The following is a 14,539-nucleotide window of genomic DNA, read 5'->3' on the forward strand; positions in this document are numbered from 1 at the left end:
CCTTCCTCTACTTCCTCAGTTCTAAACTTTGGAGTGCTCTGGGATTGATTCTTGGACCCTCTAGGCATTTCTTATTCATCACTCCCATTACTACCACTCTGGTGCAATGTATCATTTATGGCCTGGATTATAGCTATATCTTTTTTTTTATTATATAATTTATTTTCAAGTTAGGTAACATACAGTGTATACAGTGTGCTCTTGGCTTCAGGAGTAGATGCCCATGATTCATCACTTACAGACAACACTCAGGGTACAGCTGTATCTTTCTAACTTGACTCACCACTTCCACATTGGACTAGCAGTCTGTTCTCCCCATAGCAGCCACAGTGATATTTCTGAAGTATCATATTACTTCTCTACTCAAAACCTTCTAGCGATTCCTCTCTCCACTCGGGTGAACGCCTTACCATAAGGTCCTCTTGCTCCAGCCTACCTCCTTAACTCCTCCGATGACCCTCCCCTTTGCTTATTATTCTCGCCGACACTGGCCTCCTTGCTTCTCCGTGAGTATGACAGACATGCTTCCACCAGAATGTATTTCCGTTTGCTTCATTTTGTCACAAATGGACTTTGCCCAGATAGCTGTGTGTCTCTGTCCTGAACTTCTTTCAGGACTCTGCTCAAATGTCACCTTCTCAGTGAGGTCTTCCCTGACCATCCCGTTTAAAATTCTAATGCCACTAGCAGCAATCACTACTCACATTCTCTGCTTTTCCCCATAGCATTTATTACCATGTGACATAAATTATGAGTTACTTACTGTACCTACTTACCACACACACTCAAATAGAAACTCCACGGGGGCATGCATTTTTGTCTGTTTTGTTCACCATTGTATGCCCACCTCCTAAGACAGGACCTGGCACATATTTCGAGTCCCATGAGTATTTGTTGAATGAATTACCAAATGATATTAATGGCTCCAGATTCTATCATAGAAGAGTAAGTTATGAGAAATAAAAACACTCTCAAGATTATTTAGAATTCAAAGGAAGAAGATGTTGGGAACCATGGATAGAAATCCAGTCCCGTAATTGCTTTTTTCTGACAGTGATGCCTTAAAAGTTTTTACATTAAAAAATCCACTTGTTTTAATGGCTTCAATTTGGGTGTAAATTTAATAGTTTCTTGAGGTTATTTTTTTACCTCAAGAAAGGCCACTTAGCACTACCCATGTGAGGAAATAAGAGGGGTGTGCTAAAGGGATAAGATGTTCGAGTATCACCCACCGACACAGGACATTGTACAAGCTGCTTTTCATAAACACGATTTTTCTACATCCTGTAGAGTCCAAAAGCATTTATTCTGAAGTACTCATGGTATTATAATTGCCCCAGTGTCCAAACGAAGCTTCCCAAAGCAGAATCATTACTTAAGAAAGTCCACGAAACCTGCTGTGAAATATAAATATGAAAACTCCTTTCAAACCGTTTGGCTAGACATTATGTTAGCAGTAAGACCAAAGTCTTAAAAACTTTTCTGTGTCCTTCTGGGCTGTTTATCCCATTGTCTTAGCTGCTTAAGTGATTCAGGAGATTTTCTTCCTTTGTATTAGTGAGGTCTATTTCCTTTTCCAACCTTTATCAGGACTTACCGAATGATTCTTTGGCTTACGTCCTAGCATAATGTCTGACATATTGTAGGCCCTCAATACATTTTGAATGAATAAAGAGGTATTTATTTTCAAAAATTCAATATCTTTTGCCTGTGTTTCTCAAAAGGGAAATTTGCAAAGCACCTGCGTCGGAATCACTGGGATGCTTATTTCTTAAAGAAAACCAAAAAACAAAAAAACCCAAAGCTTATTCCTATAGTCCAGCCATGATATCCTGAATAGTAGGGAAGCACTGAAATTCTGAGAAAGTTATTTTAAGCTGCTACTGTTTGTCATACTGTGTGTGATATGTGTTATTACAGACAGCTAAGATATTTTGTCCTGTCAAAGAGCCCACCCTTCAGTGAGAAACAGGGAACAGATAACAAAAAATTAAATGAATAATTATAGGATGTGGTTAATGCTATGGAGGAATAGATAGGGTGCACTGATAAATAATAACATGATGATATACTTTATATTGGGTAGTTAGAAAAGTTCTCTCTGGAGAATGACTGAAATTGAAACATGAAGATATTTAAAGCCATAGGACACTTTTCCATGTAGCGGGTGGAAAGAGGAGGATGGTGAGAATCCAAACCAGAATACTTTGGAGAATGAAAGGAAGCAGAACTTGTTTGTGAGCAAGCAGCTCTGTGCCTGTGCCCTGACAACCTTGCACGTCTCCCCGTAGGCCCAGTAGGTGAAAGGTTAAGGATCATGTATGAATGTGGATAAGAACAGTGCCTCTTTCATATGTCAATGTGAAGACTAAATAAGCAATTAGTACCTAGCACATAGAAAATGCTCAGTAAATGTTAGATGTTGTCTATTATTATAACTTTGTTTCCTTGGGTACTAGTGGGTTTATAGATCTTTTTATGTGTTTATTTCCTATTATTATTATTTATTTTTGGAGGAATTTCCTACTCACATTCCTTGTCAATGTTGTAACGCTGTGTTCATCTTTTTCTTAGTTGGTTAGTCTCCCTGTCTGCAAAATAGTTTTTATCAGCTGCTCTTTAAAGGCCTTTCAGGCATATATGCTTCATATTTCTAAGTGTCTTAAAGGCAGAGCCATTTCAATGAGAAGGACCTGGACCCCTAAAGTTTGTGAAAGCATTTTGAAACTGTAGTTTATGAAAGAGACAATTGGCATTTGCAAATCTGGTTTCTTGTTAGGCGGCATCATAATATTCTACATATTTATTCCCAAGTCGCTCAGCTTTCATTACTCAGAAGAAAGTATTTTGTGACTGTCACGTTACGTTAGCCTAGTCACTTCTTCAAGGCCATGATTTTTTGCCTCGAGATCCACTTATTCGTCTTTGCAAAGGAGTAGTCTCAGACAATACATAAACTTCACAAAGGTAAATTTTCCTTCCAGAATGTCCTGGATAATTGCTTTGCTGCTAAATTTTCTCCTCGTAATTAGGATTGGCGCTAGTAGCAGTGAGATGAGCGATGTAAGATCAAGACTAGAAATAATCCCCTTGCTTTGGGTTTAAGTCATAACATATCTTTGAGACAGTAACGGAGGCTACATATGCTCATTGCTTATTTTTCCTGCAGGTTCTCTGTGGGCTACATTTGGCTGCATCAGACCTTCCTGGAATTTTAATCAATTCCTTAATCACCTACGGTTATTAACAAAGCTCACATACAGAGTCCTAGGAGAAGCCCGGAGAAGATATGACCTCTGCACTCATGAGGAAATCGGTGCATGCTATCTACTAAGAGATACATTGCTGTACCTCAGATTGGTGCCGTGGTGCTTGGATTGTAGTCACTTAAACTTTCTCAGTTCTCTCATCTGAAAAATGGGAAAAATGATGCTGTGGAGTAGGCATGATTATTATTTTGACATACTTTTTTTCATAGTTGCATAGCTGAACCTATTAGTTTTTCTCTGCTTTTGAGGTTGCCTGTGTTTCATATGCTGCAAGACCATGCCTCATCAGATAAGGATTTACCCAACGTATCTTTTCCAGTTCGTCTGTCATTTGACTTTTTACATTTATCCCTCTGATCTTCTTGAAGTTTATTTTGGTATTTGGTGTGAGACAGGGAACCTCGTCTCGCTCTTTTCAAACCCTCAGCCAGTTGTTTCAATACCACTTATTTAAGGAATCCATTCTGCCACCTATTGGTTGTGCCAGTTTCATTATGTAAACAGAGAAACATAGCTCTGTTTCTTCTTTCTCTTCCAAGTATTCGTCTACCTAATCCTTTATCATTAAACTGTTTAATTATGGTGGCTTTATAATGCATATTAATATGTGCGTCCCTTTTGCTGGTTAATCTTGTCCATCTATTGTATGTAAACCTCAGAATCACTTTTATTAAGTTCTAAAAACCACGTTAAATAAACCAGAGGTGGGCATTCACTCTTCCATTTGTTCTCGCTCTCGACCCATAAATAGGTTGATCTATGTGTGCGGTGTTTTGTGTGTTGTGGGAAGGGGGACATGATTATCGCCTTTAGGTATGAGGATGCCCATATACCAAGACACTTTTAAGAGTGAAAGCAGGTAGGACAGCTGTGTAGGGTAGTAGGTCCACACCAGTACTCTTGACGACCTGGCATATCTCCACATAGGCCACATAGGCACGACTCCAACACAGACTGCCCTGAGTCTTAGTGGAATGCCCTGTGATTCTCCCAGGACCATGGCTGCATCGGCAGCCCTGCGGGGAGCTGTCATAAGGCATTTCTTATTTGACCCCTTATCTTGTGCGAGGCTACCAGGAGGCGCTTGCCCATCTGCCTCCCTGGTTTGGATGAGGCATAGGCCAGGCCACCTCATTCCCCTGTCCTCAGAGTACAGCCGCATCCTGTCGGTCCACTTAGCTGAAGTCTAGATGGGCTCCTTGGCAACCGAGCAACCTGTTGCTCACGGTGTCTTTCCTCTGGCCACTTTGATTGGGTGCCATCCTGTCAGTCAAGCGGTGCATGAACCTGGCACGTTGTTGGTCTTGCTCTTGCTGTCTGTGTAGAGAATAAAGTGTCTGAATCTATCTGGAATCGTTATCTCCATACTGTCTGGGAGTCTATTTGACAAAATGCTAAACCAGTTGAGATTCAGGAACAATAAGAGTAAAATGCAACTAAACAGTCAAGGCCACATTGTTCTCAACATGTTCCCTATGATGCAGAAGGGGCTCAGTGGTGGTTTGTCCATGACAGTTTTAGGCCGTCAGCAATATCGCTAAAATGCTTCCTCAGTGATATCTTCTGGTAAGCTCTTGGGCTTTCCATTATTGTGCTGGTACCCCTGGGGGAAGGAAGCTAATTAGACACACAGTCTATTTAACTTCAGCCATAATAACATGCTGACTCTAGACCATTTTGGAAAGTACACAAAACTAAAAAGACAACTCTTATAAATATTCTTGGTGTATATCCTTCTAGTCTGTTTATTATGTGTAACTTTTACATAATTATAATGATATGTATAATTCTGTATTTGCCTTTTTAAACCTAATGCTTGTAAATACTTTATAAACATTTTGATGAGTACCTATGTTTCCATCAAGTGGATTTATCCGTTTTTGTAAATACTCTCCTATTAAGTGAGTTGAAATTATTTTTCTTCTCTGTTTTCTTAATAGTAGCCAATAATTTTGTGATAAACATATCCAGCCAATTTGATAGATTCCCAGCAGAGAAAGCTGTTTTTCGCAGGCTCTTGATGCATACTGTCAAGTTGCTTTTTACATTTTTTTAAATTTTATTTTACTTTATAAGAGAGAGAGAGCGAGCCTGGGAGAGGCAGAGAGAGAGGGAGAGAAAATCCCAACCAGGCTCTGCACTGAAGGTGAGGGTTACGGTTAGGGTTCAGACATGAAACCTTACTCCTCGACCCCCATGCCCTACACCTCTGGCCACTGTTTGTTGTTATCGTTCTTGTGGTTTTGCTTTTTTTTTTTTTTTTTTTTAGAATGTCATGTAATTTGAATCATGCAGTATGTAGCCTTTCTGAGTGGCCTCTTTAACTTACCAGTATGCTTTTAAGGTTTCTCCATGTCTTTTCATGGCTTGGTAACTCATTTGTTTTTATTACAGAATAACATTTCACTCTGTAAAAATACCACACTTTTTAAAAAAAAGTCTATTCACCCATTAAAGGGCATTTTGGTTGCTTCCAGTTTTGAGTGAGTATGAATACAGCTACCAGGAACATTCACATGCAGGCTTTTGGGTGAACATATGTTTTCAAATCAACTGAGTAACTACCTAGGAGCACATTTGCTACGTGATATGGTAAAACTATGTTTAGCTTTGTAAGAGACTGCCACGCTGTCTTCCAAAGTGAAAGTACCATTTTGCATTCATACCAATGAATAGTTATTCCTCCCCAGCAGTCGGCATTGTGTTTAGGTTTTATCCATTCTAGTAGATGTGTAGTAGTGTCTCATTACAATTTACATTTCCCTGATGCAAAATGAGGTTGAGCATTTTCATGTGCTGATCTTCTTTGGTGATGTGTTGTGATACAGAGTATGTTATTTAATTAGCTTGTTTCTTATTGTTGAGTTTTAAGAGCTCATTATATATTTTGGATAAAAGCCCTTTATCAGACATGTATTATGAGGTAGGTATTTTGTAAATATTTTTTTTTGCAGACTATGGCTTATCTTTATGTGGCCTTAATGGGATCTTTTGCAAGTATAAGTTTTAAATTTTGACAAAATTGAACTTATCATTTCTTTTCTTCCATGGATGATGCTTTTGGTTTGTTTCTAGAAACTCATCATCTCATCTAGGGTAACATGGATTTTCTCCTACACTTTCTTTTCATTAAAAAACAAAACAAAACAAAACAAAAACCTTTCCTCCCACCCCATTTTCATCCTTCAGCATAGATTCTGATATTCATGGTTATTTCTTGTATGACACTTTGAAAAACAGTGGTATAAAATTTAAGAGCTTGGGTTTGAAATTTAGACAGCTGTCTTTTCAAGTTCTGACCCCACTACATAGCATATGATTTTTTCCAAGTCCCTTTACTTCGACGAGCTTTAGTCTCCTCATTTGCAAAATAAGTCTATGAAGTAGAATTGTGAAGATTAAATGAGTTCAAACCCGTGTTGTTCAAGGGTCAACTGTAAATTGCAATCAATGCAAAAATAGCCTGTTCCAGCTGTAAGAACTTTTAGGTGAGCCACATGGTAACCACAAAGCAAAAACCAACAGTAGGTTTACAAAAGATAATCAATAGGGAATCAAAACATACTGCTGTGGAAGCCATTCAGTTCACAAACTAAGGCAGGCAGAGAGGAATAAAGGAATAAGGGAACTATAAAACATCCAGAAAACAATTAAAGATAAGGAAAATGAGGCTCTGAGAACTAAAGTTCTCCTAGGAGAACATAGGATTGTCTGATTCCAAAGCCAATCCTCGTAAGCACTGTGCTTAACAGTATTTCGTGGTTCAAGTGCAATGGGTATAACAGGTAGTGAGTGTTAATAAAGTGACATACAAGAAAATCACATAAGGCTTACAGATGGCAAGATCTTTTTTCTGGGTAATTGTCAGTTACCATATCTTAGGTTTCTGTTTCAGAATCTCTGTCCTTAGACTGTCCAAGTATTCTTTGGGTTCTCTTGGTAATGTGTGGAGTGTGGCCGCTACCCACCTTTCATGATGATCCTCATTAGACAAATGATCCCTGACTGAAAGCCAAGATAATTCGATTTTAGATTTTGGAAATGTGTGTAACAGAGATTCTAGTAATTGTGTGACATTCGTCCTTTTAAATTTTCTAAAATGAATGACTGTATGGTTGGTATAGTTGATGTATTTTTTAAGAAAGTCAATCGTTCAATTTCCCAAAGTAAGTTGGATGTCAATGTTAACATTTAAAAGCATCCACGCCTCACTTAAATCTCTGCATATGGCGGGGCGCCTGGGTGGCTCAGTCGGTTAAGCGTCTGACTTCGGCTCAGGTCACGATCTCACGCTCCGTGAGTTCGAGCCCCGCATCAGGCTCTGGGCTGATGGCTCAGAGCCTGGAGCCTGCTTCGGATTCTGTGTCTCCCTCTCTCTCTGCCCCTCCCCCATTCATGCTCTGTCTCTCTCTGTCTCAAAAATAAATAAAAAACATTTAAAAAAATTAAAAAAAAATCTCTGCATATGGCTTATCTTTACTAATTCGACACTATATATTTCTTAGCACACTATTTCTTGTCGGTGTCTTCGTCAGCTTTGCAATTATTGGTTTATAATTTGACTTTACCTTCGTGTAGCATTTGATTACATATGAATTTGTTGTACCTTTGTTATGAAACTCGCCATCGTACACCGGTCCTCAATATGTGCCTATTTCACATTTTATTAGCACTCCTCCAAGGATGGACGCATAAATTATTCATGTCTATGTGCTATTTGGTACTAAGCACGGGCCATGTTCTTAATATCTCCTTTGAATTCAACAGATATGTGTTGAGAGTAATAAAGTCAGAGCGTGTCTTTCTGCTCATAATCTCAAGACATTTCATTTACATCAGGAAGCTTTCGTATTCCGTCTGACTTTTGCCTATTCAGAATTTACTCAAGACTGATACATACATGTGATACAGTGATGTCTAGCATAAGATTCCAAATTGGAATCTTGAGGACTCGTAGATCTCTGATTTGGACTTCACATTAAGATGTAGTGTTATAAAACAAATTCTTTTTAAAAAAATTTTTTTAAACATGTATGCATTTTTGAAAGGCAGAGAGAGACAGAGCGCGAATGGGGGAGGGGCAAAGAGAGAGGGAGACACGGAAACAGAAGCAGGCTCCAGGCTCCAAGCTGTCAGCACAGAGCCCGACGCAGGGCTCGAACTCACGGACCGTGAGATCATGACCTGAGCCGAAGTCGGCCACTTAACCGACTGAGCCACCCAGGTGCCCCTAAAACAAATTCTTTATGGATCTGTAGAATCATTTTGAGAAAGCTACCTCTGTAGCATGAGACACCTGAGATTTTTCTTTCCACTAAAATGCTTTATACAACAAATTTTTCAGGGTGCCTGGGTAGCTCAGTCGGTTAAGCATCTGACTCTTGGTTTGGGCTCAGGTCATGATTCTCATGGTCTGTGGGTTCGAGCCCCACATCGGGCTCTGCGCTGCAGGTGCGGAGCCTGCCTGGGATTCTCTTACCCTCCCTGTCTCAACACTGCTCCTCCCCTACTCACTCATGTTCTCTCTCTCTCAAAAAATAAATAAACTTAAAAAAAATAAATAGTTCTTCTCTTCTCATTGTCATATGTATCCCATGTTTCTTTTGATATCATGAACATCCTTATGAAGTAAATAAACTTGAAGCCATTTTTAAAGCAACTCTTCCTGCCGCATTTTAACTGACTTGTTTACGACATGTTCCTCAGCATTAGGAGACTTTATCTTATCTTTCCTTCGGATTTTATTTCCCCTACAGTTTTGTAAAGCTTTTATGATGCACCTATTCCCAAGGACAGAGATGCTCAGATAAGATTTGGCAACTCATACAAAAAACTTTTACCTCTCTGCTCTCCTGGTAGGGAAGTGAAGGATTAATGGAGCAGTGAAAGAGAATAACTGAATTGTTGTTATGGATTGCTTAATAAAAGCAGATTTGTGAAGCAATTACATTTAATGTTAAATAATATTTACAATGTAACCATTTTGCTGTAGGCTGAATGAGGAGATATATGTGGCTATGAAGAAAAGTGCTGGGGTATGTGAGGCATCGTAATTATCATCATTATTATTCAAGCTGCTTTCAGAGGACTTACCACACCTCCTCCGCACCTCAACCCCCTGCCCCCAAATGAAGACAACACAGACTGTAGAGGTTGAATTCTATTTATTGGGTTTTTATAATTTTTCTTCATTTAAGGAACACCTAACTTCGGTTCCTTAAATTCGTTTATGGCAGGTCCCATGTTCCTATTAGTGTCTGGGTCTGTGTTACCCATAAATCTGACCCAGGCCAGGTCACAATGCTCATTTCAGCCTAATGCACCTGCGCTCTGATACCACAGCACTATTCAAAGGACATCTAACATTTTTTTATATTGTCTTTGTGGGCCACTCTGTCCTCCCTTCCAGCCTTTTCTGACCCTAATATGTCTGCTTAAAATTCAGTCATGTCCTATTTTGTGAATCCAACTTTTCCTCCATGAAGCTGTCACTCAGCTCTGCTTTCCTTGGGGATAATCATGAACAGCTTTAGGGTTTTTTTTTCCTCCTTAATAGCCCTTGAGAACAGCTCACATATTATCTGTTCTGTCTGCCCCAGTGTCTCTCTCTTCTCTTCCCTAAGCTAAATATCCTCACTTACTGCCAAACTCTTCCTCCTAGAAATGTTTGATTCCTTTTACCTAAAATATTCTGCTGTGATGACTCTGTCACCTTCAGGAAGGGTGGCTGCTGTCACGTCAGATGACCCCCATCCTACACTAGTAGAGCTGGCTTGTTACATCCAAGCACTAATCTGTGTTGGGTTTTTGATCGTGGGCTTTTGTTTATTTTGTTCTGGAATTGAGAAGGCACAGTGTTCTGCCCCCGTGTTACCTCACCTGTTTAATTGTCTAGGGGTGTTTCAAGAAAGGGAGCGTTGGAAGGTATAATAATAAAAATAAAATCCCCATGATATCAAAAATAAAAAAAATAGGGGCGCCTGGGTGGCGCAGTCGGTTAAGCCTACGACTTCAGCCAGGTCACGATCTCGCGGTCCGTGAGTTCGAGCCCCGCGTCAGGCTCTGGGCTGATGGCTCAGAGCCTGGAGCCTATTTCCGATTCTGTGTCTCCCTCTCTCTCTGCCCCTTCCCCATTCATGCTCTGTCTCTCTCTGTCCCAAAAATAAATACACGTTGAAAAAAAAAATTAAAAAAAAAAAATAAAAGACCACCATGAATCGTGGTCTTCCTCTATGCTAGTCATTTCATATGCCTTCTTTCATTTTATCATAACAACTCTTTGAGCCTATTATTAGTTTCTGAAAGTGTACCGTGTCTGTTGAATGAAGGACTTAATTAACGTCCAAGAGATAAAATAACTTTCCCAAGGCCCCTCTCATAGATCTTAAGTGACTTTCTGTGAGACCCCAAGTCTAAACTTCATAAATGTCATACTACATAGTCTGTTTTAAGGAAGATTTTGAAGAATGGCAGTCTCCTGAGCACTTGTATACTCAGCACCATAATATTTCATACTTATTGTGACTTTGGCCTTTATGTGGTCTTGCATTCATTAGTTTATTCACACACTTTATAAATATTTATTGAGCAACTAATGTGTTTCAGCCATATGCTAGACACTGGGCATACTGTGGTAAATGACATCAACAAAGTTTCCTGCTCATTTTTCAGAACTTTCCGCTATTGAAACTGTGTCCCCTTAGACACTGAGGAATATATAGGCAATTCCTCATATATCTATACCATCAATTTTCCTCCGTGTTTTGTGCAGAGTGGATACTAATTTTTGTTGAACGACTTGGTGATGTCACATAAAAAATACTAGAGTGGGATCCAAGTTCTGGCCCTTGTATTTACTACCCTGTGACCTAACACAAGAGGAACTCATCTGTATGAGCCTCAAGTTCCTCTTCTCAAAATAGGCACAGTAATCTCTGCCTCGCTAGTTCATTGAATCTTACCACGAAAATAAATGAGCTGATGGGGTGTCAGTGCTTGCTAAGGTACAACACTACAGATTTTTCTCATCGTTGACTGACCAGATAAGAGCTGGAAAGTTATTTGTAACTTGGAAGGGGAAGAAGTAACAGAAAATGGGATAAACAAGGCTGAAAAATTCAAGCTAACCTGTTAGCTTTGAACCTGCTATCATTTTGGTTGCTTTCTTTTGAGCTGTCGTCAATTTGCTGTTATATTTTCAACATGCTATCCCAATAGTGACCAGTACTAACATTTTAAAATGCTGGAACGTGCCTGAAGAAAATGATAGTTTTGAGAGTTTTAAGAGTTGTCAACGTTATAGAGCGAACTTAGTTTAGGGCTCTTTCCTTATGTTCCCCCAAGACACAAATCTGAGAAAGATCAGGTAAGAGGAGATGATTTAGATGATATAGATGAATGCTTCAAAACTTTACTAGCGTGGGGATGCTTGGGTGGCTCATTCGGCTAAGCATCCAACTTTGTCACAAGAGCAGCAAAGACAGGAGAAGGTAGAGCTTTAAGAGTATTTCACTCAGCATTTTTATTTTATTTTATTTTATTTTTAATGTTTATTTATTTTTGAGAGAGATAGACAGAGAGCCCGCAAGTGGAGGCGGGGCAGACAGAGGGAGACAGAGGATCCGAAATGGGCTCCATGCCAACAGCAGCAAGCTCTCTGTGGGGCTCAAACCCATCAACTGTGAGACCAGGACCTGAGCCGAAGTTGGACGCTCAACCAACTGAGCCACCCAGGTGCCCCCTCAACATTGTTATTTTAGAAATAAAATTCCAGTGTGGCAACTTCTTTCAATGATGTTGCTAACAGCTACTAAATTTCCACAGTCTTCCCTCCTCCTCTGAAGTAGAAACATTTTATACTGAATGTTTTCTATTTCAATGGGAATACAATGGCCATTATGAAATATTGACAAAGTAGGCTACATAAGACACAAACGTTGGGGGAGAAGAGGCCCACTGTGAACATACCAGTAATGATCATTCATCATAGTCCTAAAAGATACAACGATACATCATAGTCCTAAACGATACATCATAGTCCTAAAAGATACAACGAAGAGTGGAAATTACAGACTGCGAGGAGTTTAGGCACATGAGTTAATGACTCTTTTTGTTTGCATAACATCATATAGTGTGTGCAATACCATCTCTTAAGTTTTCTTGTTTCCTTCTCCCATCAATACTATGAAGTGGCTAAAAAATTTGTTTTGTTTTATTTGTTTGTTTCTTTGTACCTATAAAAAATTTCCCCCATTTTTTTGTTACAGCAACTCTTTTTCTTTGGGGAAATATCCCAAACCCAATACCTAGAGGGATGCAGGGTGTCCTGGCTGACCATCCCACAAGAACCACATGGTACTAGAGTGGGAGAGAATAACAAACACGTAAGTAGTGATATTTGGGGAAGAAGTCTTGAGGCCATTCTTTGCATCCCTGAATGCAGTTGTGCCTGAGGTCTTCTCCACTCGTCTATTTTAAGAGGATGTATTTCCTTTATATCTCAGTTAGCTGGGCTACTGTTCCTTGCAACTGAATGAATCCTGAATAAACAACCCCCAATGTACAGAAGAGGAAACTGAGAATCTGATAGTAAGTGTGCTTCCCACGGTCATAAACCTATCATGTAGAGTTAGAACCCAGATCCAGGCTTCTCGACTCAAAGCCTATGTTTTCTTATTACACACATGTTCTGTCATTGTGGCTCTGGCTTTAAATACCTGTAGAGCTTTGAACAAATTGCTTAGCTATTCCAAGCCTCAGTTTTCTTCATTTGTAAATTGAAGTAGCTGGATCAGTAATCTCTAGTTTCCTTCCCGGCCCTAGTTTTCTCTTATATTCCAATTTACATATTTATTTTTAATTAAACAAGCAAACCATGAAGAATTCCCATTGTAAACATTCCAAATATTACAGATTAAACTAAAGTACCTTTGAGCTCTGAGCTAATTCCTTTTCCTTTCCCATCAGTTTAGTGTCTATCTTTTAGGAATTTTTCTATGCATTTAATGTAAATATGGATATTTCTGTAGAACTAGTAGGTTTGCATTGTGTCTTTATGTGTATTTTTAACTTAAATCGTCTCCTATTGTATGCATTGTTGTGCAGCTTACTTTTATCATTTTACTGAGTCTTGTAGATTTACCAAGTTAGTGCATATAGATCTACTATATCATATTTTATTTATCTATAACATATTGTTGGATAGTTTGCCATGTGTCATTATGACAAACGAGGCTACTGTGGACAACCCTGTCTATATTTGCTTTGTGTGAGTGTCCTAAGATCCCAAGGAATTGCAATTTATATTCCTTTTAGGAGTGCGTGAGGGTTCCTATTTTACCACATCCCTTGCCAGCCCTTAAAATCATTAAACTTTATAAATGTTAACACCTGAATTATTGTTTTAAATGTGCATTTCTGTGATTTGGGGGATATTGAGCAGCTTTTCATATATTTCTGATCCCCTCCCCCCCACCCCAGGGGATTGCCACTTTCTGCAGTTCTAAGTATTTGGCTAAGTGGTTAATCTGGTGTAAACTCTGTCTTCAAAATCCTCGCCAAACAAGCATACAACTAATGCTTGAACCCTGCCTCTTGAGGCAACCCATTCTATCAGTGGACAGTTCTGTTAATTGGAACAGTCTTCCTTGTATTAATCCAGATATTGAGTCCCCATAGTTTCTACCCACAGTCTTGAGTTCAGAGAACAAGTCTGTCTCCTCTTCTACATGACAGCCTTTTTGGTATGTGGTGACAGTTTCTATAGTACTCCAAGTTATCTTTCCTCCACGTTAAACACACTGGTTTCCATATGTTCCTTATTTGATGGGTTTTTAAGGGTCCCCCCCACCTTCTTGGCTACTTTCTATTGAACAATTCCTAGTTTGTTTATGCCCTCTTTTTTTTTTTTTTTTTAAATGTATCCCTGGACTGAGCACTGTCTTCCAACATGATAACCTCTAGCCCTGTGGGTGGGAGCCTCAGGCTTGGCGTGGTTGAGAGCAGGGAGAGAGACAGGTACATTTCTAGGTTCATCAGGCCAAGGGGGGTGGCTGCTGCTCCTTTTGAGGGCAGGATGCAAGGCTTAGCCCCAGACACATGGCCAAGGGTCTCAAGCCCTTCCGCTGTTAGGAAACAGCCACCAAAATAACAACAGGCTGCCATTCCCACTTTACATTAGTGACAGTATTAACTTGGGGAGACTTTAGGTCCACAATTCCTCATCCACAACTCCAAAATCTAGGAAGTTCTGAAAACCAAACATCCTTCCT

Source organism: Prionailurus viverrinus, chromosome X, assembly GCF_022837055.1.
Source record: "Prionailurus viverrinus isolate Anna chromosome X, UM_Priviv_1.0, whole genome shotgun sequence".
NCBI lineage: Eukaryota > Metazoa > Chordata > Mammalia > Carnivora > Felidae > Prionailurus > Prionailurus viverrinus.